General features: G+C 35.4%; 1 protein-coding gene across 15 annotated transcripts in view; it reads right to left on the bottom strand.

The window, feature by feature from the left end:
* Positions 1–25,406, bottom strand: part of ROBO1 (roundabout guidance receptor 1) — a 1,123,100-nt gene that overhangs the window by 228,738 nt on the left and 868,956 nt on the right. The window lies entirely within an intron of this gene.

The following is a 25,406-nucleotide window of genomic DNA, read 5'->3' as shown; positions in this document are numbered from 1 at the left end:
TTTTTAAAAGACAGTGATTCAGTGCCAGGGGATTGTAAGCAACATTATTAATGCCTCCAAATCAAAAAGAAACTAAGAAACTGCTATGACACAGTGGCCCATATTCTTCACGTTACAGTACTGTCGTCTAAATTTCCTACAGGGAGCGCTTAAGATTGAATCACAAAACAGTAATTTCTAGGTAAAAATTCTACTGGGAAATGATACACCCATAGTTTCATGCAGGCGACATGTCTAAGAAATTATATCAAATTACGAATTATAAATTCCCACATTTAATCGACTGGGAAATGTACACTGCATTGTATTTCTAACCGCTATATTAATCTTCTACATCTCAATGTAGCAAGACAGCCAAATTAAACATTTTTAAAGCCACAGTCATATATTCAGGTTTTAAACTAAAAGTATTCCCATCTTAGAGAAGCAATAGTCTAATTAATTATAACCTTAGGGATGACATTTTCCTTACTGTCTTTATACCTTTCTTAAGCACTTAAAAGAAAATTTTAAATTACTTCACCTATTTCTGAGGTGGAATTGAATCATTCCAGTTGGGTTAGACCAAATTTATTTTAGAGAAATTAGTGATGTGGAAATCTAGTAGGCTCCAAAGATAAAATACATATTGAACAAACAATGTTGCCTAACCCAACTGATTCTTTTTACTGTCAAATATAGATGGAATATATTTTCTGATAGCTTATTCTAAACTAGTACTTAGAAATGCCTGCATTTCCATGTTTCACTAGTAAAGGAGAAGTTTGGTTCTCTGAATCAGAGCTTTCCCCAAATCTCTTTATAAAATTTACCATTCAGGAATTCATTTAGAAATCATGAAAAACACTCACTCATATTTCACAGTTTCAATTGAAAACTGTAATACAGTTATTGACAATGATAAATGATAACACTAATATAACAACATTGCTGAGGCTAAACCAAGAAAACACAGTAAAATAATCACTTGCTGATTAAGATTGGAAATTAAGTTGTACTAGGGGGCAAACTGGCCTGCATGATAATAAAGGAAAGCATCATACTCTGCCCAAATTTTCTTTCCTTCTTCCATGAAACTGAGTTACAAACAAAATCTCTCTTTGATGTAAGAATGAGACAGAAGCATTTTAAAATAACAATTTTAGGGCTTCCCTGGTGGTGCAGTGGTTGAGAGTCCGCCTGCCGAGGCAGGGGACATGGGTTCGTGTCCCGGTCCGGGAAGATCCCACATGCCGCGGAGCGGCTGGGCCCGTGAGCCATGGCCGCTTGGCCTGTGCGTCCGGAGCCTGTGCTCCGCAACGGGAGAGGCCACAACAGGGAGAGGCCCGCGTACCGCAAACAAACAAACAAAAAAACAATTTTAAATTGAAGTGTTCAAATTTAATAATTTCTAAGACTATTTTTAATACCAAAAGAAAGAGCATATAAGCATCTGTTGTCATCAACAGAGCAATAACACAAAAAGAAGTCTAAACCTAAACATATTACTATTATATATATTGGAAAAAAAGAGAAATGAAAACAACATAAAATAGGAATTATAATTCACAAAATAGTTGATATGGATGTTAATAAATGACATAGAACGATTAAAATAATAAATGTGGGTTTATCAATGTTCTTCACAGTTAAAAACATTTATCTCAATGATTTGCCATATGTTGTTTATAATGTTGGCTATATTCAACCCCTAATTTGAATACAGAAGTTTAATGAAGAAAAAGTATTGGTAATTTTTTTGAAATAACAGGCAATTTTTATGAGTAAAAATTCCTAAATAATGGAGAAGCTTCTTAAAATGTGTCTTCTATGACACTGCCAAACAATGGGCTTTTAAAAATATATATTCTGGTTAATAGAACATTGCCGAGAGAAGTTAAAAACAAATAGTTGCTTAATATGATCTAAAATGGATATTTTTAACCTATTCCATCAATAGCTAAAATCATATTTAGTGACATACTATTATTAAATTCATAAGGAAAAATGCTTTTATTTTCTTAAAAATTTTATGTTTTTCTGAATGTGTTATCCAGTGCAATTTGATAGGAAAGAATACATCAAGTACAGATTTGGGGAAATAAATGGCAAAACTATCATTTTTTTGATGATATGACCATTCATGAGGCAACCAAAAAATACTGGCTATTTATGAGAATGTGTAAGAAAGTGTTCAAACTGAATAATGAAAAATTTTCCTTTCCTATATATCACTTGTCAAGAATACAAAGAAAATAATGCATAGCCACAAAAATATAAAATATACAAAAATTTACCGAAAATTGTACAGGACCAATACGAAGCAACACACACATACATACATATGTATGTGCACACATGTGTGCACATGTGTGCACATGCACACAAACACAGGCACACCATTAAAGAGCAACATCAAACACCAGATAACTAGATGGAAAAACACATGCCACGCTGCCTAGTGAGATAACTCCTGATTATAAAGATGGTAAATCTGCTCACACTATTAACCAAATGTTATTCAATTAAATTCCCCATTTTGCAAATATACCTTAACATTCTCAACATTTGACTTTTTTTTTAAAGACTACATTAAAATTCCAAGTGAATTCAAGATTATTAATAGTACTGAACACATGTATACATGTAAGGAAGCCTACTGTGATCATAAATTCAGCTAAGAAACTAACATCTTTCATTTGGTCTAAATTTTTAACATTTTAATTCAGATTTATAAGAACTTATAAATAAGTTAACCTTTCTATGCCCCCTTTTCATTGATTCCATAAATGGTCATTGGGAAAGAAAGTACCAAAAAAAAAAAAAAAAGCTGTCTATTATAAAGGTCATGTTGACACTGATCACAATCTATGTGTACTTAAGAATCAATACATGAGGAGGGAAGGGAGGGTGGGGGGATGAACTGGGAGATTGGGATTGACATATATACACCATTGATACTATGTATAAAACAGATATCTAATGAGAACCTACTGTGCTACTGTATAGCACAGGGAACTCTACTCAGTGCTCTGTGGTGACCTAAATGGGAAGGAAATCCAAAAAAGAGGGGATATATGTATACATATAACTGATTCACTTTGCTATACAGCAGAAACTAACACAACATTGTAAAGCAACTACACTCCAATAAAAAAAAAAAAAAGTAGCATGAGGGAGTTCCTTGATGGTGATGAAACAGTTGTATATCTTGTGTATTGTGGTAGCGATGACATGAATCTACGCAGGTGATAAAATTACACAGAACTACACACACACACATACACAGGAGTGCAATTTCCCGGTTTTGATAACACTGTAGTTACCAATGTTTTAAACTCTTTGCCTGGTAAATTGTTTATTTCTGTTTCGTTATACTAAGCTATGTAAGATGATGACTGGGGGAAACCAGGTGAAGAGTACTATTTTTGCAACTTTCTGTGAGTTTATAATTATTTTCAAAATAAAAAGTTAAATGAAGAAACAAACAAAAAAGAATCAATACATAACCAACGTTTTATCTAGCTCTCCTTCTTTTAGATTGCTATTTGATTCAACTACCTGCAAAAGCTGACCACTATTTTCAATTCTTCCATTAGACATAAGCCAAAATAAATGACCAAAAAGAGAAGGGGATTGTCAGACTTATTGCCCAGCCCACATTCCCCAAACATAGACATTTCTGGCACTCCCTCGACTAAATCTAGATTTTAAAAGATGATTATTACAGGCTAGTGCCATGCTTTTCAATTATTTCAAACCATGGCTTTGTCTGATAAACAAACAAGCCACAAAACATTTCTCCAGAGATCATGAGAGATTTTCTTTGTGGGCATATCTTTTTCTGAAATCTACCCTTAGCTAAGAATCACAGCCCAAGGTCTGTAGATCCGAGTTGCTAAATTCTTCAGAGAGTACTAAAGAGTTAAAAGCTAAGATTCATTGCATTTCATTCTTACAGTTGTCCGATATTTAAAACAAGAGTTTGGTTGTTAGCCTTTCTGATCATCTGATCTTATCTCTCTGTGAGTGTGTGTGTGTGTGTGTATATATGAAATTGGTGGCCTTCCTTAGTCCAGGAACTCGTGTTGGTTTGCACTGAATATTCTTTTTTCAGTAACCCTTGTCAGTAACGTTAATGGAATATCACAATAAATATTTATTAAGATAGAAAAAGATAAACAATAATATTTGTTGAATAATTAATTCTTTTAAAAATTTATTAAAGCCCTTTAATTAGGAACAAATTCATCTTCATTCCAGCAACAGCACGATTTTATCACCTTTAATCATATCCACTTCAAACTAAATCTTCACAGACTGAAAATTCTAGTTTTGTCACTCTGCAAGCACATGAAAACTGTTTCCTCCCTTGAACCACTTAAGTCTGCTCTCCTTTGAACTATCCCCATCTCTTGGATCACACTCATCAACAACAAAAGCACAAAATGCCACATCTTCTGTTGCTTCTCAGGCCATCTGCAGTTAAATTGGCTCTGCATGAATCACCCCCATGAATCATGTTTACATTTATTAAGATAACAGAGAACAAATGATAACAAAAAGTGTATTAGCTAAATGATAAATATGTTACCAGAAGCCACACAAGATATCAATGAAATGTCAGGAAGGCAATATGGGACTATGTCTTACCTGTCAAAAGTTATTTCTAAAATAAATGGACCTTAGGCAGCATGGCCAATGCTTTCATTTTGGCTGTCTAAATGATCAAAGCAAATCATTGCATGATTGATTCAGCTGTTTCAATCACAATGAGGGCCAAAATGAATGGATTAGATGTTCAGCTGTCCTGATCATCCAAAGGAAATAGATATGGTCTCAGTTAAAAAAAAAAAAAAAAAGTAGCTGCAATCTAGTGATAGCTTAAAGTGACTAAAATTGTGCCATCATTTGGAACAAACAGTCCATAGATTATAACCAGTCTACAAGTCATATTCACCCACTATCAAATTATCTGACTCTGGATTTCATAATTGAATGTAATGATATAAAAATGATCACTAACGTTAACTGAAGCCTTAATGTATGTCATGAATTAGTTTAAGTGCTTCATAGGCCTTGATTAATTCAACCTCACAACAATCCCCTGAGACGGGTATAGTTATTACCCACATTAAAGATGAGGAAACCAACATATAAGGTCACACTTGTGTGAGGTCATATAGCTAACTGTGCAAAATTGCATAGCTAGTAATTGAGCCAGTCTACTTTCAAGCCTTAATTCCTCATAATATGACTAAAACACTTAGCTGAAATAAATATTAAGACACAAATTAACTTAAATAGAAAGTCAATTTCTATTTTTATTGATGTAAATTAGGAAGATAAGCCTTTTAATTCTAATAATTAAATTATGAAAAGTGAATAATGTATATATTATATGTTAGTTATAATGCCAGTAAGACAAGGTTATGTGTTAATACTATAATATATACTAATAGTGCCTACTCAACTTCAGATTATCCAAGATAGTGAGGAGTAAGGGTCATGGATAAACCCAAATAAACCATAGCTAAGGTGTAGGAGAAACCGGGTATTCAGTCATCTCCCCAGCAGGGCTTGAAATTAGACAGCTTCTTACGGCTGAACACTTCAGGGCTTAAAGGAGGTTCAGGAAAGTGTTGGGAGCTGTGTCCCATGGGAGACATGAAGGAACTCTTTCCTTCCTCAGTCAGAACAAGAAAAAGGTCTCTACAGTATACGGGCCATAATTAATCAGCTAAGAAGTATCATGCCCAGAACTACTGACACTTGCCTCAACCCAATTATCTGATCTGACCATAAATGGAGTGGAAATAATGATGGGAGAACTAATACATACTTTGGAATAGGGAAGGCCTTTCTAACAATGTCACAAAAGCCAAAGTCATAAAAGAAAAAAAATCAAAAAAGTCAATGACTTAAACCCCAATTTTCTATACTTCAAAACCGCCATAAACAAAATCAAAGATAAATGACAAACTGTGAAAATACTTGCAATTCCTATGACATATTACAGACAAGAGCCAATTTACCTAATATATAAAGAACTCATACAAATCAACTAAAAAGAGATAAACAAGAGAAACATGAAAAGTATATGACCCAATTGTTCACACATAGACCCACACATGTTATAAATGACTCCTAAATAGATGAAATAATACTCCACATCATCCATAAGGGAAAAATAAATTAAAACTATACTGATATGCCAAATAACCAAAAATTCAACAACAAAAAATTAAAAATTGATTTTACACTATTAGTGAAGTTTTCAGAGAAAAGGGAGCTTACTGGTGGGACAATAATTTCTTGAATTGGTGGGAAGAAAAAATTTGGCAATATCTAACAAAGTTACAGATGCATATACTTTTTGACGCAGTGATTTAATTCTAGGAATTTATCTTGCTGAAAAATTTTCACATTTGCAAAATGATATTTGTATAGGATTATTCACTGTAGCACTGTTTGCCACAGTAAAGAGATTGGAAACCATATAAATATACAGTAGGAAGGAACAAAATATAGACTATTCAGACAACTAAATATTATCCACATATAATAAAAAATGAGGAACTTCCTTATGTATTGATATTTATATGTATAACATGCTACCATTTGTATGAGAAGCATGCCTTTACTTTCATATGCTTAAAATTATCTCTGGCTAAATGACCTCTGGAATCCTCCAAAACTAGTAATTTGGAGCTTTCCTTGGAGAAGAACTAGGAAACCAGGATACTTTTCCCATAGATTATTTTTGAAATTTTTGAATATTGAATTCTGTAAATATCTGAACTATTTAACAATTTATGTAAAAATAATAATCTGATTTTCAGACCTGAAAATCAGTGTTTCATTTATTCCCTGATTAGGAGACTGAGACACCTTTCATGAGGTCAAACTTAAATTCATGATTTCTTTTCCAGTAGTGTTGTACATCTTAGCAAAAGACTGTTAAGGAGGAGCGAATCTTTTTTTTTTTGAATATTTTTTTTAATATACTTTACTTAACATTCTTGTTTTATATATTGAACTCCCCAAAAGTTCATTGATGTCCCATTATTTAGTTATACCTGTACAGAAAATAGCATTTTGGCATCATCTAGGGCAAACAGGTACTAGGTAAACATGTCTCAGAGAAAGTATCTCTCAATAATAGTATATTTCTCCAAAAATATTTTAATAAGAGCTACATCATGATCTAGAAATAAAATGAAAGCTAACTTTCCTTCTTCTTTATAGACAGATCTATAGCAAAAGTTATTCCAGAAACTAAAGTTCAAAAAGAATCCCTTTGCAGGGAAGAAATATATATGTAGCAGAGAAAACATCAGGTGATAGGCCAGTATAATAAATTACACTCAACAAATTGAGTAAAAGGACATGAAATAAGTTGAACGAAAGTTGAAATCCTAATTCCACATTTATTTCATTAAGATTCAGTCTACGGAAACTATCTTTAGCTTATCCATACATCAGAGTATGTAGGGCTTACCTATGTGTGTGACCAAAAAAAGGAAGAAAAAAAAAAAAGGCATGAAAAAGACTGTAGGAGCTCCACTGAAATCACTTTATGCTAATATCAGTATTTTGAGAAATGAATTGTGATCATTCAATTTAGATGCATTATACTTGTTTAAACTGCTGTGTTTGTGTTCCCTTTCCATTTTAAAATTCAGTCATATTTTAAAATTCACTCTGTCCCTCACTCAGGTACTAATGAAGGAAATGCAAATTTGACACACTTTACTAAGAAACTCAAAGTGAATTTAGCTAGGCTCAAACGAAACTCAGACCTCCTCCTCAATCCCTTCCTCCTCAGAGAACGTGTTTGTGATTTTGGACTCAGTAAGTATTTTTCTGACCTTTAGCTGTCTGCAATTATTTTTTGGTACCCCCTTTTTCTGGATTATCCAACTGTTTAATATATTCTCACAGAGTCTCTTGGCCTTTTAAAGTTTAAAAAACCTAGGAGAAGAGAAGTTTGTGATTCACCATAATTTTACAGGAACAAATAAAAGGTCAAAGGACCCAAGCCCAGAGATGACAAGATAGCTCACTGGCAAATCAATACTAGTCGTTGTGTTGACCATGACGAAAGATTTATGAGCAAAGGGCAAATCAGTTAGAGGGTTCAGGGAAACCTTGTGCTTGGGCAAGATCGCCCTCTCTGCTCTTTTATCTCACCTGAAAATCCACCTGTCTTGCATCACAGTTCTCAATATAAACATCACAAAATACAAGTCTAAAGTCAAGTTCTAACACTTAACATACTTTAAATGCAAGTTTTCCCATATATTTCCAATTAAATCAATAAAGCATGCATTCAGTAAATAATACAGAAGTTAGGATGGTCTCATGGTTTAATAATTAAAGAATCCAGCTCCCACTGGGGTATGAGTAACACCTTGAAATTACTCCAGTCTCTGGAAAAGGGAGGGTGTAGGGTTAAGTGCACTACCAAAAGGTGTGTGTATTATCTTAATGGGTCAATGCTATTTTAAAAGATATGTCTACATTTTAAGTAATTTTGTTAAACTAAAATAACACCTTATTAAATATGTTATACTTGTAGAGGTTGAAGAAAAAATAATTGGTCAAAATTTGACTTGTTTACAATTCTGAGACTCTCCCTAAGGACTTATTTCAAAATAGTCTTTAGGTATATATGTGTTCTTGCACTTTCTAATAAGGTAACCACTAGTGTGAATTATTATGAATTATGACGTGCTATAAGTATAAAATTCACACAGATTTTGAAGACTTAGTATGAAAAAAGTCAATCTCATTAATAATTTTTATATTGATTATACCTTAAAATGCTATTACTATTTTAGCTATTGAGGTGAAATATATTTGAAATGAAATATACATTGAAATAAAATGTATTATTAAGATTAATTTTATTTTTTTATTTTTTCTTGGTAATGTGGCTACTATAAAATTTAAAATTACACATGTGGCTCACATTTGTACACTACAGTATATTTCTACTTTCCTTTATGTATATATGCTTCAGTGTGTTCAAATATGTATGTGCACATGTGTGTATATACATATATATATTTATATATATATATATATCCCAAAGAAAAGAAAAATGTTTATTGGAAAGGAATTGACTAAATGATAAAAAATACTTTCATAAAGAGGGTAGAATTTTGTTTTTAAAGCCACTATGAACACTACAGAAACGAATGCAGTCTTGGAATGGCAGAGGTTCAAGAATAGGTCACTGGAAGCTAAGCATAATACCCAGCATGTCTGGGGAGGCTCCAGAGGGGAAAGTGATACCATGTCTACATGTTTTAATCCCCCAGTAGCACAGGCAGTCGCTCTGGAAGACTGCAATAAGCTGCCTTTCCAGATAAGGTAATACAAGTGCTTATGAAGAAAAGCTTTAAAATCCATGCAGTAAATCACTAAAAAAACAATGTGTTCAGAATTCTGAAGTCAAGTAAATTATTTTTCCTGGATTATGGTAGTGTGCTCTACTTTGCTGGTTTTTAAAGGTGGCCCTTAGAGACTCTGAAATATTGGAATTCTGCTTATTTTTATGTAACATCAACTGGACACTTAAATTAGCCCCAAAGATTTCTCTTCCTTTTCCAGTGCCCTAGGATGAGGCTTCTTCCTACCACTAAACACTAGGGAGATGGTAAGAAAGATATAAATGTAAAATCTAATTAGTAATCTCTTTTGTAATTATAAACAAACTGCATGTAGGAGTCCTTCTTTAGTTAAGTCACTACGAAGTCAGACAAGTGAGGTTTGAAGTGACAATTTCCTCTGTGAAGGCAAGACAAATATAAAAAACTAAACGTTTTCTTCTTGTCCAGACTTGGAGATAAATGTCAAATTTCACTGAAATGACCTTTAATCTTATAAATCATCAGTCACACTTTATTGCATTGATGATTTGATTTAACAGATTGTTATTAAAATGCATGCAGATTGGATCCTCTGCACCCCCCAAGTAAACCAAAGTTCAATCTGAAATGTTTCCCTGTGAATACCTAGCACCTCCCCCAATACAATTCTCATTTGTGATGGTGGGGTCTTTTCATACAATTGTTCAGCTAGGGATAAAAAATCTTCAGGCCTATAGAAAATGTTACTTTAGAAATAGAATTTTGGAAACCATCATCTTCGATTCATAGATTCCACAACTATGAGATCATCTTAAGGATTCCAATCTTTGCTCTTTCTTTTTCTTTTTTTTAATTGGTCTATTTAGACAAGCCTACACTACATTCATAGTGTAGTTAAATACCATGCGTTGACTCCTGACATTATGCTGTTATTACCTTAAAATGGAAACATTCATTTAAAGTATATAAGTGGTGTACTTTTTAAGAACCTTTCTGTGGTTTTCCAAAAGCATTCCAAAGAGGTTACTTACGTTGCTTTGAAACTGGTTTGAGTTATGGAAAGGCCATAGCCTCAGACCAGCAGCTGAGACAGCAAAGGAGATGAAAGTTTTTAGCTCAAGATCCAAGGGGAAACACAGCTGCTACAGCTGGCCTGCTCAGATCTCAACACTTAGTACAATGATCGAGAAGGCAATAATGCTGTATCTCCGCTTGAAAAGTGCATTAATAAAAACAACCCTAAAATAGAACAGGGAAATCGATTAATCAAATCTAGGTTCCAGGCTGAAAAAAATGAAATGATTAAAAACCAAAAAAAAAAAAAAGGCAAGTGAAAGGCAAATCCTCTTTGATTCTTGGAGATAACTGCTCCAGAGACGTGATCTTGACTAAAAGACATCATACAAAGGATAGAATATAACTTCTTAAGAAACCAAGTTTACCTTGGACAGTTACTTCTAAAAGAGTTTCAAATTACTCTAATGGAAAATGGGAATTTGGCAAATGTGTATCTTCCATAATAGGTGCCAGAAGTGTCTCAGGCCACAGTTTGTTTCTTTTAATCTCTGTACTGCAGAACACATGTGTAAAGCTGGTAGATCTCAGAGATTAGCTGTGCCAACACGTGGACTACCTGAAGCTATACCTCAACACAGTTGTCTAAGGAGGGCAAACGTGCTTCCATGAATCTTTCAGGGAAACTGGCAAAATATCTGGATAGGGCATTTTTCCAAAATAATTATAAGTATCAGAAAAATGTTAAGACTCCTTTTCTCATGTTAACACCTTCCTCCCGAGGACTTCAAATTTCTAAACAGCCATTATCTTATTAACCTTAACAACCCAGTCAGGCAGGTGAGTGAGTGGTATTATTATACCTATTATTACACCTTTTTTTTTTTTTTTTTTTTTTTTGCAGTACTTGGGCCTCTCACTGCTGTGGCCTCTCCCGTTGCAGAGCACAGGCTCCGGACTCGCAGGCTCAGTGGCCATGGCTCACGGGCCCAGCCGCTCCGCAGCATGTGGGATCTTCCCGGACCGGGGAATGAAGCCGTGTCCCCTGCCTCGGCAGGCGGACTCTCAACCACTGCGCCACCAGGGGAGCCCTATTACACCTATTTTAAAGATAAGAGCCCTGGCTTGGTAAGGGCATGTAACTTCTCCAAGGCCACACACTAAGTTAAAGTGGGAATAAAACTAGACCAGCTCATTTCAGTCTAGGAATTCCTCACTGTTCATTCAGTGATTTCTGCTTTCAGGTAAAAAAAAAAAAAAGTTACGGTAATTAAAAGCATTACATTTATATATACATATATAATTATTTTGTTTGTTTGTGTAACAACAGTGTGTTTGGAAAAGGGCAACCTGCCAAAAGATTATAAGAATTATCAGACAACTAAGCAGTCTGCCGAAAAAAATTTTTCCATTGTTCTGTCATTTTTTTTCCCCATAAAACCCACCTGCACATTTTGAATGCTGAAGAACGTTATTATATTTCTGCAAATGATCTACAGCATCATGGAGGATCCAAGAAATAGTCTATGATTTTAAGTTTTCTCAACAACCAAAGAAATGTCAGTTCAAACTGGCCTAATAGCTGTTCTAAAAGAAAAGGAGAGGGGTGTTGATTTTACTTCTTCATCCCATCTACAAAAGTAGAAATATTTACAGAGTTATATCACAACTTCGGTAGGAAATATTTTCATTTAATCCATCACTCATTCAAGTACATTTGTTCTAGGTCCCGAAGACAATGCAGTAAACAAAGAAGATGGAGTTCTTGCCCTCATGGCGATAAGTGCTAAATGGAAAAGTAAAGCAGTGTGAAGGATTGAGAGTATGCACAGAGAGGGTGCAGGTTGCCTCACCCTGGAGGGAAATCAGGAAATCAGGGAAATCCTATTTTCATGACTTTTGTGCAGCACAGATTTAAAACAAGTAAGGAAGCAAACCAGATGGACATCTGGGGATAGAACCGTTCAGGCAGAAGGTGTCCTGCCAGCCTGGAGACAAGTGAGCCTAAGTGGGGAAAACAAGGTCAGAGAGGGACTGGGGGAGTGAGAAGATAGATCATGTCAGGTTCAGAGTCATGTACAGACTTAACTTTGACACATAGCGAGACTGAAATTCTGCAGGAGTTCAGAGCAGAACATGAAGTGACTTACATTTTAAAAGGATCACTCTAGCTGCCTTGAGACCAGGTAAAGAAAATGGTGGCTCGGTTGGCCAGGCTAGTGGTGATGGAAAAGCAGCACGAGAGCCTGGATACATGTTGAAGGTGGAGATAATAGGATTTGCTGATGCACTGAATGAGGCATATGAAAGGAAGAAAAGAGTCAACGATGGCTTCATGGCATCTAACTTGAGCAACTAGAAGACGGAATTTCTATTTACTGAGCTGGGAAGCCTGGGAGTGGAGCAGTCTTCAATATTTGTTTTGGACACACTGAGCTTGAGGTGTCTTCTAGATCTTGTAGTAGAGATGTTGAGTTGGCAGTTCCGTGGAGTTCAGTGGAGGAATACTTTCCAAAAACGGAGGTTTAAGGGATTTTCCAACTCCCTTCAGTTACTGGTAGGGAAGCATAACAAGTGTTCTCATAAACACGTTTATTAGAAGCTTTGGCAGGAATCAGGGTCTCCCGAATCCCAGTTTATCTCTTCATTATATCATGTTATAACTGTATTTCTCACTCTCCTCATTACAATGTAGTTGTAGAGATTAAAAATTATACTCCACGCAAATACACAGCACAGTTCCCGGTATACAGAGAGCATTCAATAATTGCCGGCTGTTTTTTACTGGATGTTTATCTATAAAATATGGCTAATAATTCTCACAGATAAGGTATTAATTTATTTGGGAAGGGCACCTGAAAGCACTTGAAAATATGAAAATCAGTTCTATAAAATGTACATTAGTATTATAAACCATTATTGATTGAGCCTCAACAATGTAAGACATGAAAATAACAAAAAATAAGTTAACAGAATTATTTAAAAATAAAACAACAAAAAGCATAGACAACTTTTTAAAAAAGGTAAGGTAGCCTTTGCTGTTGAGATTTTGAATTTTTTTTCAGATTAATTCACTTCATTTAACCCAAAATAATTTATAGACTGTCAACCAGCATATTGATTTTTCTATTTAAAAAATACTGAAAATTTAGTGATTTTTCTGAATATAGTATACTATACACATTATAGGGAAACACTTATGGGGTCTTCATGCTAGTTATCAATAAGGTTACAATAATCTCTCCATATATTATAAATTTAAGTCATGCATTAAACCAATGTGTGTAGCTTTCAAGAAGTTTAAACCATATTTTAATTTAGCATCAGTTCCTAGGAAATGAAACATAACTTCTAGTATGCATTCATTTTTAACGGTTTCTATCAATCCCTAAAGCCATTTAAAGATCTCATTTAGTATTATAGAATATTTATAATTAAGCAAAGCAATTTAATACATGTTAAGCAGAAGTGCAAAGATGATTTGTGGGAAGGAGTACTTTAAACCTCTGAGATAAATTTGACTCCAATTAAGTGAAAATCTTTATCACTATAACAGATTTTTCTGTACGGTAATGTCAATTCTACTTCCTGTAGTTTTTTTTTTTTTTTTTTTTTTTTTTTTTCCGCTATGCGGGCCTCTCACTGTTGTGGCCTCTCCCATTGCGGAGCACAGGCTGCGGACGCGCAGGCTCAGCGGCCATGGCTCACGGGCCCAGCCGCTATGGCTCACGGGCCCAGCCGCTCCACGGCATGTGGGATCTTCCCGGACCAGGGTACGAACCCGTGTCTCCTGCATCGGCAGGCGGATTCTCAATCACTGCGCCACGAGGGAAGCCCACTTCCTGTAGTATTTTATAACAACTTGTATTAAATAATACTTCAAGTGACAAAACTCTTTAACAGGAGACTACCAATTCAAACAATATTAAGAAGTCACCAAAAAAAATCTGGAAGAAAATGTGGTCAGCATTATGATTTAATTCTTCCTTATCATAATTTTTCATTAAAAACACTTAATGCTTGCCTACTGTTCAAGTCTTTCTGATAACTATTTGATGCCCGGTTATTTTAGCAATGAGAAGGAAGGTGTCTATAAGTGAGACAAAGGAGTTAGGTAGGGATCAAATCATTAAAAACGTTGGCTAACAGGCTAAGGGATTTGGATTTTACCATGAGGACAATAAACCTGTATAATATAAGATTACTGTGATGGTTAATTTTATGTGTCAACTTGGCTAAGCAATGGTACCCAGTTGTTTGATCAAAGAGCAGTCTGGATGTTGCTGTAAAGGTATTTTTTAGATGTGAGTAACATTTAAGTCAGTAGACTTTAAATAAAGCAGAATACCCTTCATAATGTGGGTGGCCCTCATCCAGTCAGTTGAAGGCCTTAAGAGAAAAGGTTGAGATCCCCTTCCTCCTACTTCCCCCCTACCCAACACATAAAGGAATTGCCTCCAGACTCAAGATTGTAACATCAACTCTTCCCTGGGTCTCCAGCCCTACAGATTTTTCAGACTTTCCATCACCCCCAATCATGTTAGCCAATTCCTTAAAATAAATCTTTCTTTCTAACAACCTCCTATTGTGTACATATCTCTCCTATATAAAGGTTTCCTATTATTTCTCTTTTTCTGGAGAAGCCTCACTATTGTAATCACTTCATAGTCAAGTACAATTTTGTGAAAAAATATATATGCCAAAATATGAAGAGTGGCTTTCTCTGTGTGGCAGGATTATGGATGAATTTCCCTTTCTTCGTTATCCATTTATGTAGTCCATGATTCTTCTTGGAAGAGCATATATTAGTTTTACTTTTATAATCAGAAATAAGCAATGAACTCTAAAACTAAGAATCAGAAATTTACTACTTCCAAATAAATCTTTTATGGAAATTGTTAAAAAAATTTTCTGAAATTGTTTAAATGCTGGAAATTGTATATAATTTTAATATAGAGGCTTGTCTAGTCTAATAAAAAAAAATGCAATGAAGATTATAGGTTCTTCTCATGTATTTCAACTAACTTCTATGGATTTCCAAAATATTAAACATTTTTAAAAGGCCTTGACCAAATGAATGAGAAATTTCCCAGGGCAACAAAATTTGCTTATACTTTGATAGAATGGTATAACATTAAAAAAAGGTTATAGCTTGAAAGGATGGGAATTGATCAACAAAATAACAGACAAAAAGAGGGTCGTAAAACAGAAGCTTGTTTGGGATTAATCATCCAACCACTGTCCACTGAGAAGGGTGCCGATATACAAAAATGTGACTTATCTGGTCCTGGGAGTACACAAAGCACCTGTTTTAAAGATGCTATCATTAGGTTCAGTGAGCCTAATGCCACTAAACATTTGAATCAGACCTTGACCACTTATTCTGATTCCGTGCTCACCCAGAAGCATCCCAAAGAGAGTATGTCTTTGTATTATGGCCATAGAGAAAAATTTTGGTGTCTGGAGAACCTAAGTGTTCAAGTTGGCATTCTGGTTTATGTACTAGTAAGTCTCCCCGAGATTGATTAATGTGAGTCTACTCTGAGAAACACACCTACTCTTTTTTTTTTTTAATTGAACTATACTTGATTTACAGTGTTGTGTCAGTTTTAGGTGTACAGAAAAGTGATTCAGATATGTATATATTATTTTTTCAATTATTTTTCCTTCTAGGTTATTACAAAATACTGAGTATAGTTCTCTGTGCTATACAGTAGGTTCTTGTTGGTTACCTATTTCATATATAGTAGTGTGTATGTGTTAATCCCAAATTCCTAGTTTTTCCCTCTCCCACCCCCACTTTCCCCTTTGGTAACCATAAATTTGTTTCTATGTCTGTGAAAGAGATCTACTCTTAGAGTGCTAAATAACAGGTTTCCAAACTAGCAAAATCTGGCAAAACCTGCACAACCATACATGCAGCAAGGTGAATCTGCTTATGCCACCCTGTGAGAACTGCCTGGGTTGATAATTTGCCTTAAACAGTTGGCACACTCAGCACTGCCAGGCAACGCAGGTTTTCTCATTAAATTTTACACCATAATTATTCAAATTACATGGTTCTTGAAAGTATTAAGCTTAACTTTTAAAACTAGGTCACAGACAACAGTACAATAAGGAACAAAGTCTCCTTAAAAATCATTAAGCAACAAAAAAATTTTTGATTTAAACTAACATCCTAAGAGGAACAAAGAATTATTGCAAAAGGAACTTGAATTATCATAAACTGCTCACTCACTCAACATAAAATGATGAAAACATACCAGAATCTTTTTTTTTTCTCCCTTTAAACACTAAGGGAAATGAAACTAGGAAACTTCATCCAGATCAAAAATTACTTTTACATGTTGTATTACTCTAAGAGGAAAAAGCATTTTATAAGTTAAGGTATAGTTAGTTCCAAGGGAATATTCAGAAATGATACACTTTTGAAACTTTCTATTTTTTTAAGCTTCATGAGTAGCAAATTACATTCTAAAAGAAAGATCTATTTTCTACATAATCTACAAAATGGTTGTAATTCCTTTATGGTTTTGAACCTCAGAAATGGGTTTTGAATAGGAAATCTGGATTGATGTTTCCAGGACTTATTGTAAAAATTTTATAGGAAGCACAAAAAGTTCACCTAACTTGAGAATTATATTTACCTATAGTAAACATCATACCCTAGCAAAAAAAGTATTAAAAAATTCAGGGGAAAAGGCCAAGAACAAGCACATAAACAAAGTGAATAAACATGTCACCAGAAGAATATAGAAGCTATCTAACACGGAATAACTTTCCTATGCTTATTACAAGGATGTCATCTTGGGAGATAAAATATAGTATCATAAATTTAAAGGTCACTGGATTTTTCAAGGTAACCCAAACATTGTAAGGACATACAATTAATTCTCCCAACAGTTAGTGTATAACCAATAATAGCAAGAGCCCCAGCTATGTCTCATAAAGTCTCTCTCTTCTTACGTGCCCTGACCTATAGGTATGGTCCCACTTAAAAAAAAAAAATACACTAAATTATCCAATCTCCTTTGATATATTTTATGTTTAGAGCATACTGAAAGAAAAAAAGTATTTCTATTTAAAAATTATATTTCATACAATTAAATGAATTATCTATATTTGATCAAAATATATTTTACATTCTGGATAGTAGGCACAATCTATATAAAAGATAACAGACATTTGAAAATTATCACCATTGTTTTCTCTAACACTAAAGGGCCAGTCCTAAATTCAATGTCTAAACCTTTAAAATTCCCATTCCAAATTATGCTTTTGACTTTTCTGAACAATGTTTACAGCATTAACTAAAAGCTATTTATATTTGAAATGGTTTAGAACAATTTTATTCATGGTTACATCCATTGGAAAAAAATCTCCAATCCCAGCTCAGGTGATAAATATTATTTATGACACTTATTCACACAATATTCATCCTCCTAAAAGCTGTTTTTCAAAGCTCCAAATTGGTAGTATAATCATTAGGAAATAAATTTGTAGAAACAAATGAATGTGACAAGTACCGTGAATGTGTATATAAAAAAGATTGTAGCCTCGTAGGCGAGCTTCGTTTTTTTCAACTATTGGACATGGGTGCATATGATATAAGGAAATGTGTTTTTGCAATTGTAGTAGGTTAATCAACAGACTTAAAAAACTTGGAATTTTGAAAATTTAATTTGTGTGTGCTTTAGGCAATTAGCCATAAAGGCTTAACTTAAGAGTTAGGCATCAACCAAGTCCTGATTATGAGCCTGATGTTTGGAAGTGTGCCCTATTCTTACAACAGACCCACAGAAATCAGCTCTAGATATTCCTGCTTTTAGATATGAGAAAACAGACTCGAAGAGGTTGGTTCTCCAAGTGTTGTTTCTGGACCAGCATCAGCATCGTATAGGAACATTTTAGAAATTCAAACACTCAGACCCAACTCCAGACTTGCTGAATCAGAAACTCCAGGGGTATGGTCAGCAATCTGGTTTTATCAAGCCCTTCAGGTAATGCTGACACACTAAAATTTAGAACAACCAAGGGGCTGAAGTATTTTGCCTAACATTACTCTTCTAATCATTGGTGAAGCTGGAGGGGCCTCTCTCTTTTAAATCTCATGCTTTAAGCCAGTACCTTCTATATGGCCTTCAGTTGAAGGCAACCCTTTTTGTTTCAAATTCTTATTTCTTTCTAAACTGGATTACTCTTGATAAAGAGAGTATACTGAACATAATGGAATCTTTGATGTGGCAGAACCTTACAATGCCTCAAGGTCAGCATTCTGACAAATGTTCAACTGTCATGTAAAACACAGAAAACATTCCTGATATACTGTCAAGATTCGAGATGGAAATATCTGACGCCTCCAGCTCCCAGCTGCTGATCTGGCCAGACTAGCTCTCCATCCCATCTTTCTCAGTCTTCAAACAGGCCTTCTTCATTAAATGGGGGGTGGAGGTAAGCAGCATTTTAGGACTGGTGCTCTAAGATAAGGAGAGAGTTCTTTAAAGTTAGGAAGCGAGCAGAACTGGGGCCATTCATTCTCTTAGAGGACACACTGGAGGAAATCAGTGACAAACAAAAGGACCCCACACCTCACATCAGCTCTATCATTCACCTCTTCAGTCATTCCAGATCCCTCCTTCACCAGGACCAAAAGCAGACTTTTGATGTACTATGCCATTAACTAAGCTGTTGTCACAGACTAGCCCTGATGGTGCAACCAATTGGTGCTATCAGGGTCTCAGCACCTGCAAACCTTTAGAAAGTAGGAACTTGCAATCGGTGGAGAAAGTGTCCAAAGCACTTTGCTTAAAGGAATACATATGTATGGCCAAGTCTAGAAGTCAGATTTCTACAACTTAAGCAAGTAGAAGAGAGTGCCAAAGACTGACCATCATTACCTCAGGACGTATCTGGGAACTGCTAATAAATATCCCAAACTTTTCCTTCTTCCTCAACATACACAAACCGACCACTCATTCATTCAACAACAATTTGAGCCATGCCGGATTCTAGGTAAATTGTATGGAGGTAAGGAGACCAGTGACAGATCCCTGAAGCAGTGCAGGAGAAAGTAACTCATGCCAAGGTGGTCCTAGTAGAGATGGAGAGAAGTGTTATAGATGGAGTTTGGGTATGTTTGGAAGTAGAGTCTTGCTGATGGATTTAAATGTAAGGACAGAGAGTTTGAAGTGTAGGTTTCAGAGGAAGTACAATTTCAGGAGTGATAAGATCTAGGATAGGACCAAGGAAATGTAAAGGAAAAGATCACTATAGATAAGGTGGTCCGGGAATTGAAAGGCCAACGTGTTGAATGGATCATCTGATGTTTAAATCTACAAGATAGTGACAGATGTCAAAATTAAAAGAAAATCAATAAATAAGGTGTTAAAGTTATTACTGCATGAGTAATTATTACCCCTCCCTATCTGTAGGTTTGCAATTCATGGATTCAGCCTATCATGGATCAAAAATATTCAGAAAAAAAGTTCCAGAAAATTCCAAAAAGAAAAATTTGCATTCATTACATACTGGCAACTATTTACATAGCATTTGCATTGTATTTACAACGACTTACATAGCAATGACATTGTATTAGGCATTATAAGTAATCTAGAGATGATCTAAAGTATATGGGAGGATGTATGTATATTATATGCAAATACTACACCATTTTATATAAGGGACTTGAGCATCTGCAAATTTTGGTTATGGGGGATTGTCCTGGAATCAATCCCCCTCTGATACTGAGAGACAACTGTATATGATAGCAATGAGGAAGGATATCAGGATGTAGAGTCTGATTAAATGAACATCAAAGAAACAGTTTTGGAAAAGGAAGGAAGAGAAATAATACTTTTGGTTACCTCATGAGGTGTTTTGAGTGGAAAATAATGTAGAGAACCACTGCTTTAAGAACATAATGATGTCTCTTTATTTGTTAGACATCCTGGTTTAACTGTGGTTAAAGACTTTCTCCTTGGTTCATAGGACACCATGATGGATTTTTCCCCCATGGATCTTTACCAGGAAACTAAGGGAGATAAACAAAACAAAATAATAACAGTAATAAAAGCACAGAAATGAATAAGCTTAAAGAAGAAAGACTCCTTAACAAAACTAACTAGTCTAACCACAGACTGGATTGGCCGGAACCAGGACTAAGCATTCATTTTCCTGGCCCAGAGTCCATGAGGCTTCCATGCCAAACAGAGTGGGTTCAACTCTACTCAACCAGAGGTCAATTTTTAGCCCCTGCCATGACCTTCCAGGTACAGGCCCTCAAGGTGTTCTCTTTGACTGTTCTCTACTACTTGAAGTTTCCCTCACTCTGGCAAATGGTACCTCTTCCTGGAAGAGGCACTTTCCCATCTTTTCCTAAATTCTTCCTGTAGCTATTAACTTTTTAAAATGTCAGCGTTAATGAGGTATAACACATAAAACTGTAAGATATTTAAACTGTACATTGTGGTGATTTGATATACGTATACATTGTGAAAGGATTTCCCCATTAGTTAATTAACACATCATCACATGATGTATTTATCCCTTTTTTTTTTTTGGTGAGAACGTTTAAGTTCTACTCTCTCAGCAAATTTCAATTTAACAATACAGTTATCACCTATAGTCACCCCATTTTACATCAGACCCTCAAACTTTTCATCGGGGGAAATGGAGAGGTTGGTAAAAGGGTGCACACTTTCCTCTCCAGGTTTGAAGTCCCCCTTGCTGGAAGTTTTTCCCAAGCATCCCAGGTGGCTGCATCTGAACTGCCTCTACCAGTTAAATTCCTGCTACCTCCCCCCCATATGAGACTGATTATCCTCAGTCTCACTAAGAAGACTGTGGGTTTCTTCTTCATTTTTTCACCAAATGACCTTACTCATTCTTCTGCCTCAACTATCATATTGATATTGATGGATTTCCTGTAGATACCTCTGGCCTGAAACCCTCCCAATTTCCTTCTCAAACTGCATGAAGATAGTAAATGCACAAATCTAAACTCCTTACCTTCTCACTCAGAAACCCTATTCTTCACATCTCCTTTATTTTGGAACAAAAGCATCATCTTCCTTAGTCTCCAAGGCTAGAAAGTATTATATCTGCACTCTACATTTACTATCAACCCCTCATTCAATCAGTCACCCTGAAAGAGTTTCTGGATATAGCTGCATAATTTCGACCATTTCTACTAGCACTTTCCTCCCTTCTCCATCCCCTACTACACAAGAGCCTTCCAACGGGTACTCTGCCTCTAATACATCCTCCACATTGACACCAGGCTTTCATTTTCTAAAACATGACTTTTAGTCTATTACTTCCTGCAGTCTAAAAGTTTCGATGACTCCTATTACAGAATAACGTTCTAACTTATTAGCAAGGTTATACAAAATCCCATTTTCATTTCTTATTGCTATGAATCCCAGGCTGCTGCCATATCCTGAATATAGCATATGTCTTTGCTTTTGTCGTGTAGTCCTTAAGACAAAAGATACCTTTCCCTTATTCATCCTTCAGGATATACTTCAAAAGCTACTTCAAGAAGCTTTCTTTGATCTTTTTTCTTCCCATTAGAAAGAACTTTTCTCCCCATTAGAAAGAACTGCAATTTCCTTTGTGTCCTGAACACTTTTTTTTATAGCTCTCTGGAGCCCCTTATATCTAAATAGGAGTATATAGACTTTATTTCCCAACTAGACTATAAGTTTCTTAGACCTTCAGATATTTGAGATAAACTACTGAACAAGTGAAAGGGAGAACAGAGAAAAGTTTTTCTGAAGCTTTCACATTTTATAATATTTGGATTAAAAATAACCCAGGTGTGGTAGACAGAATAGCTTTCCAAAGATATCCATGCCCTAATCCTTCAAACATGTGAGTATGTTACCTTGCATGGCAAAGGGACTTTGCAAATGTAATGGAGGCTTTATGTACATTTTAACACAGGGAGAGTATACGGGGTTATCCAGGTGGGCCCAATCTGATTACAGGAGCTTTAAAAGCAGAGAACTTTCTCTGATCAGTATCAAAGAGATACAGCAGAGGTCAGAGAGGCTGTCAGCATAAGGGACTCCACCAGCCCTTGTTGAATGGGGCCAACAGGAAAGCCAGAGAAGGAATAAAAGCAACCTCTAGGGCTCTAGGGGCAAAGACCAGCCTCTGATTGACAGGCAGCAAAAAATAAATAAATAAACAAAAATACAAGAACCTCAATCTTAACAACCACAGCCGCAAGGAACTGAACTTGGCCAACAATGTGAATGAGCCTAGAAGTGGGTGTTTCTCTAGAACCTTCAGGAAGGACCCTATACGATTGGTCTTTGTATACATGGAAAATTCGACTCAATTTAAACAAGGAGAAGTATTTTTAAATGGCTTATAAATATGGGCCCCCGCTTCTTTCCTACTCTGAACATACTTGAAAGATACAATATAAACCTCTCAGCAATCACCAGAGGGTAGTGTTGGGTAAGAGGATATATGTATACCGGAATTTGCAGGGCGTACTATCCTCTTGACAAGTCTAATACACCCTTTTCCCAAATTCCCTTCCAAACCCCTAGTCCAGCTAGTTAAGAAACACTGGCTTGGAAATGTCAAGGACCAACCCTGCACTCTAAAGACACTGACTTAATGAAATTTAACCTAATCTTAATCTTCTGAAAACTGGATCCTAAAAATGGACCCCTAAAAGATCCAGTGGTCAGAATAACTAACCTTGCCTATACCAGGTTAATATCAATATAAGTATTGAATGTATAGAAAGTATCGAATGTTTACTCTGAGCCAAGAAAGGTTCTATATGGCATATCTCAATTCTTTCAAAGAATCTTTCAAAGAATCGATGAGGAAACTGAAGGAAAACAAGTGAACTAACTTGTCCCGTATCTCACACCTAGTAAATGGTACAGGTCCTAATCAATTTAGAGACCTAATATTTTCAACATCTGATTCGTTTGGAACTGTAACAGCATCTAATATTCACTGAAACTCTCTCATATTTTATAAAGACCATACTTGCATTTTTACTACAAACCTTTAGATTTTTAAGACTAAGTGAAAGAAGGAGCAGTCGGTCAGGAAACATGTGAATTGTATGTGAGGAAAGGGTGTGAATGCAGAACCAGAGCCAATGGCAAGCCAGCAGGGGAGGCCACTGCAGAGGGACTGACAACTGCAGCCTAGTGTCATTCACCAGTGGGCAACTTTAGAAGTGGGGGACATATAAGGATCTGGGGGAGACAGTCTCCCTACCACTGAGCCAATAGCTCCTCCCAGGACTAAGGCCAAAAATTACACTTGTTTCATAGCTTCTTCATTTCAGGGGATTCTTTGAATCTGAAATTTCATATGCTTGGTTTCAATCCACCATGTTCTTTCAGTTAAATTTCAGCTGCTTTCAGTTAGCAGGCTAGGGAAATATGCCAAAATGTACCCAAATGCAGTCACCATTGCACTGAATGCTGTTTCTAGTCCAACTATTGGGAGTTGAAAGAATGAGGGATGGAAGGGTCTTTCTACCGTCAAGATCATTTTGGCAAATGCTAGATAGACGAATGTCTCATCTGGGATAGTATGGAAGAATCCATGGCACACTAACTCTGCTAACATAACTTTTTATGTTCTGTAATTAAAATTTGTTGTATGGGGCTTCCCTGGTGGCGCAGTGGTTGAGAATCTGCCTGCCAACGCAGGGGACACGGGTTCGAGCCCTGTCTGGGAAGATCCCACATGCTGTGGAGCAACCAGGCCCGTGAGCCACAACTACTGAGCCTGCGCATCTGGAGCCTGTGCTCCGCAACAAAAGAGGCCGCGATAGTGAGAGGCCCGCGCACCACGATGAAGAGTGGCCCCCACTTGCCGCAACTAGAGAAAGCCCTCACACAGAAACGAAGACCCAACACAGCCAAAAATAAATAAATAAATTTATTTTAAAAAAAAATTTATGGTATGACAACCTGTTGTCTCTACAGTGCTAAGAGATCACTGACAACATAACAGTAGAAGGTACTTCAGAAAGTTTGCTCCCTGCATTCTGTGCTACTTACATAGCTTACAAATTCCCATCTTATTCAAAACATAATTAGATTTACTCCTTCCTCATCAGGAGGAATATGTTGATTTATTATCTTTCAAACTACACTGATTCATCATATTTATCCCTCTTCTCCAAAAAAAAAACAAAGCAAACAAACAATGGGCTTCCTGGCTTATAAGGAATGCCATGTACCTTTTTCTGAACCTTTTTCTTTGCTTGGATGATCAGCTTGCTAGCTCTTAGCTAAAAGAAAGAATCCTGACATCCACAATATTTATTAAAGCGAAAACAAATTAACTGCCTAGGGTAAAAAATGTAATTTGAGATAATTCAGGTATAAATCAATATAGCATATCCCTTGGGAGGCCAACACATGACGAACCCATACTTGAGTAATTTTAATAAATTTTTAAATGAGATTATATACATGCAAATAAATTTTTCAGGGACAAAAATGGTAATACAGAAGATATTTTTTACACAGCAATGCATAATGTTTGAAAGTCATCAACTCCCTAACTACTAAATTAATTACACTGAACAAAATTAACATCATTTCAAAATTAGTTTAAGTAAACAGATGTATTTTGAATTAAATATAACCATTTTAGGATATAATGATATTAGCAAAAGAATCTTATGTCTCATCTTAACCTTTTTAAAAAACATATATAGAAAATCTCTCATGTTTTGTAGATTTTTAAAAAACATTACCTCTCCTAATTAACCCTTTCTGTAAATAAGAAAAATAAACAAAAAGAAATTTCGAGGAAGAACAAAAAAAGACGAGGCATTTTTTAAAAGTTTCCTACCACATGATGTTTAACTATAAGACCTTTATGATTATAAATGTTAAAAAAAAAAGACCGGATTTTGTTTTTCATTTCATCTGATAAATTTCTATATTTGGGCACTATTTTTTTGTAATGGATGACATTATTTTTATAAAACAGACTTCCAATTTCTGTTGCAATACAATTCATTTATTTTAGAACATAATA

Source organism: Kogia breviceps, chromosome 5, assembly GCF_026419965.1.
Source record: "Kogia breviceps isolate mKogBre1 chromosome 5, mKogBre1 haplotype 1, whole genome shotgun sequence".
NCBI lineage: Eukaryota > Metazoa > Chordata > Mammalia > Artiodactyla > Physeteridae > Kogia > Kogia breviceps.
This window is presented reverse-complemented; position numbering and strand designations above follow the sequence as displayed.